Source organism: Acipenser ruthenus, unplaced genomic scaffold (genome assembly GCF_902713425.1).
Source record: "Acipenser ruthenus unplaced genomic scaffold, fAciRut3.2 maternal haplotype, whole genome shotgun sequence".
In the NCBI taxonomy this organism is placed as follows: Eukaryota; Metazoa; Chordata; class Actinopteri; order Acipenseriformes; family Acipenseridae; genus Acipenser; species Acipenser ruthenus.
Genome location: NW_026707279.1, coordinates 1 through 5,980, shown reverse-complemented (window position 1 = coordinate 5,980; position 5,980 = coordinate 1). Strand labels below are relative to the sequence as shown.

Below are 5,980 nucleotides of genomic sequence, written 5' to 3'. Positions count from 1 at the left end.
TTACCAGTCAGGTGTCTGTTCACCAAGACTCGGGTACTAATGTTTGTATAGATAATTTTAACCCACTCCCTAAGTCCAGGAGCGAATTTCATCTGGTCCATCACTTTGTACATATATTCATGGCTTACCCTATCGAACGCCTTCTCCTGGTCAAGGTTGAACAGGCAGAGGGGATGGTTCCGTTCTCTAGAATAAGCAAGAATGTCCCTTGTTAACATTAAAATATCGGTGATGGACCTCCCTGGGACACCACAAGCCTGGTCGGGGCCAATGACCAAAGGGAGGTGTACTTGTAGCCGGAGCATCAGAGCTTTGGCTAGTATCTTGTAATCCACGCAAAGGAGGCTGATTGGGCGCCAATTCCGTAGATCTTTAACTTCCCCTTTCTTATGAAGGAGAGTAATTACACTCTCCCGCATAGAAGGGCCCAACCGCTTCTCCCTGTAGACCGCTCTGTAGACCTCCGCTAAATGGACTTTTAGCGTGTCCCAAAAAAGATGGTAATACTCACCCGGGATGCCATCTGGACCTGGCGTCTTTCCGGTGTTCATGGTCTTAACTGCCTGGGTGAGCTCCTCCAGCGTGAGTTCTGGGTCTTTCTCCTCCTCCTCCTCCTCCTCCTCGTCCCGTACCGAGTCAGGCTCCAACTGGCTCAGGAACCACTCTATCAGGGTGTCATCTGTAGCTTTGATGTTATATAGGTCCCTATAGAAGTTCTCTACCACTTTTTTCACTCCCTCACTATCCTCTACTATCCTCCCACTGCTGTTGAGCATGGAGGACATCAAGTGCCTCGTTTTCTGGAAGAAGCGAGTACACTTTTCGTCTTCCTCCATTTTTTGCACTTTTGCTTTGTGCATGACCTTTTGTTGTTCCTCCCTACAAAGCACTGAAAGATCTAGCTTGGTCTGGGCTATCTCGTCGCTTACAGGGAACCCCCGAAGCTGAAGCAGGCTCAGACGCTGGAGGGCAGCATTCAGGTGTTTATATTTGGCCCTCCTTTCTTTTGCTTTCCTCTTGCCTGCTGCTATGAAATAACCCTTAGTTCTCATTTTGACCATCTCCCACCACTCTATAGGGGAGTTGAATAGGTCACGCAAAGTGGTCCACTCAACAAGCCTGCTCTTATAGGCTGCAGCTACGGAGGGGTCGTCGAGTAAGGAGGTGTTTGATTTCCAGACCCCTGACCCCATCTGGGAGGTCTGAGGGACCTGCAATGTTACCTGCAGGAACCTATGGTCAGAAAAGAAGACGGCCTGGGTGTCTACTGCCGTCTTCGTAAGGGAGCTGGTATGCAGGACGAGATCTATACGGGAGAAGGAGGTCCCAGATGAGCTCACCCAGGTAAAGGGAGGCACCAGGTCCTTACCTGCATCACACAGGGAGAAATCAGATATTACGGAGGACAAAACTCTACTAGAGCGGTCGTTGCGTGGCCTGCTCCGGTCTACGTCCCTTAGAGCACAATTGAAGTCACCTGACACGATGACGGGTACGTTCCCCAGCAGGAGTGGACGCAGCTGTGGAAAAAATTGAACTCTTTCGTTTTGGTTAGTGGGTGCGTAGACATTGACCAGTCTGAGGGGAGTGTTGTTGTATGTCACATCCACGCTCAGAATTCTTCCAGGTTCTACCTCCCTGCTGCTGCGGGAGGTAATAAATGGGTTTTTAAACAGGATACCTACTCCGTCGGCTCTGGCTATGTTGGAGCCCGACCAGAAGGAGTCCCCCAGGGTCCAACTCTCCTTCAGGTCCCTATAATCAGGGCTCAACGAAATACCACACTCCTGCAGAAAGATGATATCTGCTTTCAAGTTAGTTAGATAGTTTAGTACATCAAATCTTTTTTGTGTTGCTCCTGATGCTCCTGACATTTAACAGACACACATATCGGGGTAGCTAACAAAAAAAGGAGACGCTGCGTCCACCCCATAGCGACTATGATTGGGAGGTCGGGAAACTCTTCCTACTCTTAGCTCTACGCTTGCTTCGAGGGGGCTTGGGCTTATTTGCAACTCCCATCACCCCTGAGAAGGTACTCACTGCTGCCTCGTCCAAGAAGGCACCATCTTTGTATGCACAGTACGTGGAGTTGTTTGGGCTATTCAACTCCCCACAAGGTAAGTCTGGTGGAACTTGCTCAGGGCCCCTCGGAACGTGTGGGTCAGCTTTGTCCTGGGGGGGGGGGCGGGGTTTATGACAGACAGCCTTCTTTGGCTGTTACCGTCTGTTGAATTGGAGCTGTTAGCCGACTTCTGGCTTACCGCGTCCAGGGGTATTCCCATGTCCTCCAGTGCTGTATCTAGGAGGACCTCTAGGGGGCCCCTGGTTTTGCCCATACAAGGGAGGGGGTCAAGGATGCTTTGAAGGGAGGCCCTTCGCTTGAAGAGGGTCATTGCTACCGAGGTACTGCTGGTCAGGGAAGGTGTTGACCCCGACCTCTCCCTCGGTGCATTAGTGAACACCTCTTCTGCGAGGTGTGCTAGGGTTTGTGTTAATGACTGGGAAGGCTGGCTGGGGATGCCCTGGCTGGCTGCTACCTGCCCACTAGGCGGCAGTGTAGCCGTCCCACTCGCCTCCGTCTCTGCCTGCGAGGGCAAGACTGGGGACTTTGTGTGGACATTAGCTGGTTTTGGATCTATGGGGGCCACCTGCAACTTGCTGTCTTTGATCTTTATCTTCTTTCTTCCCCCCCCCCCCTCGTCTCTACCCTTTCTTTTCCCCACCCTCGGCTGGTTCTTCACTCCCTTCCCCTCCTTCTCACTCTCATTTTCACTGTCGCTTTCGCTTTCCTCCCCCACGGACTCAATCCTTATGGTGTCATAACGAGAGCCGAAGGGGAGTGCTGGCGCTGAGAGGGCCCTACTCAGGAGTGGGGGCGCTGCTGGGTCCGGGCTCCCTCCCTGCTTCGTGTTCTGTATCAGAGGAGCTACTGGAGGAGCTAGTGGAGTAGCTGTTGAACTCTCTCTCTGGGCTGGGGGAAGGGGTCTTTGTAAAACGGGACATGTCTCGGGTGAGGGGGGTGCTGGTGATGATGATGGTGGTGATGTGGACTGATCTTTGTTACTTGCTCCCTCTTCCTGCTCAGGCTTGCTCTGGCCATGTTGGCATAGGAAGAGGGGCAGTCCTTAAACAGGTGCCCCTTCTTTCCACACAAATTGCACTGCCTCTCTTCTCTGCAGTGGCTGGTCTCGTGCGGGGCGCAGCAGTTCCTGCACTTGACTACAGTACATGCGGCCGCCAGGTGTCCTAATTTCCCCACATTTCCTGCAGAGTTTTGGCATCCCATTATAGAATACCAGCCCTCTGTTGGGCCCTAACACTATGGAGTTTGGAATGTGGCGAACGCCTCCAATGCCCGATGGATCAACATTGAGGCGTACCAGCCACTTTCTGGCTCCTGTCCAAACCCCATCTTCGTCAGTAATTTTCCTCCCTTCTGATGACACCCTCCCATAGCGGTTAAGCCATGTTGTAATGTCATAGTCGCTAACAGCCTCATTGAAAAATTGGACAGTAACAACTTTCATTTCTCTGTCTGTCAGTGCATCCACACAAAATTCTTTGTATGGAGCGAGATATTTATTCTCCCCCCCAAAAGGACCACATTTCTTGTAACTTTTGGGGGTTCCTAAAACTGACCTCAAACACTTCCTTAAGCCCTGGCAATTTCACCAAACAATTCACGTCAGAAGGGGAAAAACCCATACCCCTCTGAAGAATGGTCCGGCTGAACTCCAGTCTCGTCAGTCCTGGTTCCGTTTCCTCTTGCTGGGTCCTTGTGAAGCGCACCGCATTGTGCCTCCTGGTCTCCTGGGTTGGCCGGAACGCCATCCTTCAGCTGGCTCTTCCGATTGGGGTGGGAGAAGCCTCTGGACGTCCGGGTTGTCTCTCTCTGCGGAAAAGAGACAACGTAAGCAGCAAATCTGGGCAGTTGAAGGAACTATTACTTTAGTCCCTGAGGAGATGGTCGCCTCGCAAGAGGGACCCCCTCCCCTGGTGAACGGTGTCCTTTCCTGGCGGAGTAGGGGGCGCTGCTTGGCACCGAGACCACGCAGGAAGTATCGTGGCTGTGACGCCTCCTCGGGGTCCGGGGCCGCCCTCTGCTCCTCCCAGATGGCGCCCTCTGCTGGGCGCCGGCTGCTCTCTCGGTCTGGATCTCGATCACGATCAAGGGCTGGGGATGAGGTCGTCTAGGTCATCAAAGGGTCCTCAAAGGTCGTCTGGATGGTAGGTCCTCCTTCTCTCGAACTCCAGGCACGTCTGCAAAAGCCGGAACCGCCTGAAAAAGGAAAACTGCTCTCAACAGTCAACAAAATCTTGAAAGACCCTCGGCCTGGATTGGGCAAGCCAAAACCAGACTGAGCATTAGTCTTCCAAAACGTTGCCGAGCTGAAGAAAAGCCAGTCAAAAATAAAAAAAAGTCTGTTCCTCTTCCCTCGAACAAACCTCTCACAGACCCTCAGAGGGAGCGGGCAATGCCACTACCCTCTAAGCCTTAGTCCTTAGAAAGATTTATTCGAACTGAAGAGAAGCCAGAGTGTGGCTTTACTGGCAGCCCAGCCCTTCCGGCCGGCCCAAAGGCCTTCTCCTCTACCCGGCGGCAAGGCCAAACAAAACAAAACAGGGAACTCTTCCCAAAACGCAAGTTCCGTTCGGTCCCGGCAAAGGGGCGATTTGCTGCTGCTGCCGCCTTGAAAGCGAGGGCTCCTTGCCCCACTAAACAGCTCCGTTTCTGCTTTACCGCTGCGCTCGTCCTCCTCCTCCCACGAGCGCAAGGCCTTCTGGGTACACTGGCCTGCTGCGTGAGCAGAGCAGACTGTCCATCACTTAGGCAGACCTGCCTGCCTTATTTGGAACAAACAAAAAAAAAACCAACAAAAAGAGCGGGAAAAAATACAACCCAGAAAAAGGGAGAGGCTGGCACTCCTCTCTCTCTCTCTCTCTCACTCTTTTTTGACCTTTCTTGTGCACCGTTCCCGGAGGTACTGCAATACCGGGTCGATGCGTGGAGTGGACGGAGCAAGCCCCGGTTCCATCTCCTGCTTCCAAAAATCAATTTAATATAGACGGGTCCCCCTATGGGGGACGTATCAGATATTAAACTGATAAGAACAGATTTTTTTTTAATAATGTAAAAAAAATACACACAACTCACAAAACACACTTAAACATCACACATTAAAATTAAAAAAAAAAAAAACTATAACCACAAAAGAACCACACTTGTATACAACAAAATCATGAACAGAACCAACACATTACAATTCTTATACAATAAAAACACATTACATATCACATTACATATTCCCCTATATATATATGCACCAGAAACATAATCCCACATATAATCCCATCCATAAAACCTTTCTACAGGATAACATGTGCCCCTAACAATATGCCTATCCTACTTCTAATAAACAAGCAGCAAGATCTCATCCCACGCCAGTAGCCCACAGATCTCCACGTCTCCATTCCTCAAGCCTCCATCTTCTCTTCATCTCTTGTCAGCCAAGTCGCAAAGCGTCTTTTAGGACATAGCTCTCCATCTGACTTAGTCCCATTTCAAGAATAGCCTGGGCAGGCAGGCTCATGCCCTTCACCACCAAACAGTTCCTTGCCTTCCAAATTGCATCACACAGACAGCGTATTAGGACCCACAGCATGCCCCACTGCACTTTGCTCAGTTTCTCTTGGTCTTTCTTCGGGCTCCCATACAGCACACGCTGCCTATGTATTGGCAGCTGTCCCCGGAACAAATCCAGGACGGAGCCTGCCTCACTCCACACCTTCTGCGCATCCAGACATTCCCAGAGGACGTGACCGAACGTTTCTTCCTCTCCACACTTCTCTCTCGGGCATCTGGGTGACCTCCCCAGATTACGTGCATGCATCACCGCTCGAACTGGCAGTACATCGTGGGCTACCAACCAAGACAGATCTCTATGCTCGTTCATCAGGGCAGGATAGCTCGCGTTCT

At 51.3% G+C, this 5,980-nt stretch overlaps 1 non-coding gene across 1 annotated transcript; it reads right to left on the bottom strand.

Moving 5' to 3' along the window:
- Positions 1-4,963: 4,963 nt before the first annotated feature.
- LOC131725122 (U2 spliceosomal RNA) lies at positions 4,964-5,145 on the bottom strand. The gene has a single exon (XR_009320459.1). It is a non-coding gene; the product is annotated as a U2 spliceosomal RNA (small nuclear RNA).
- Between the last annotated feature and the right edge of the window lie 835 nt (positions 5,146-5,980).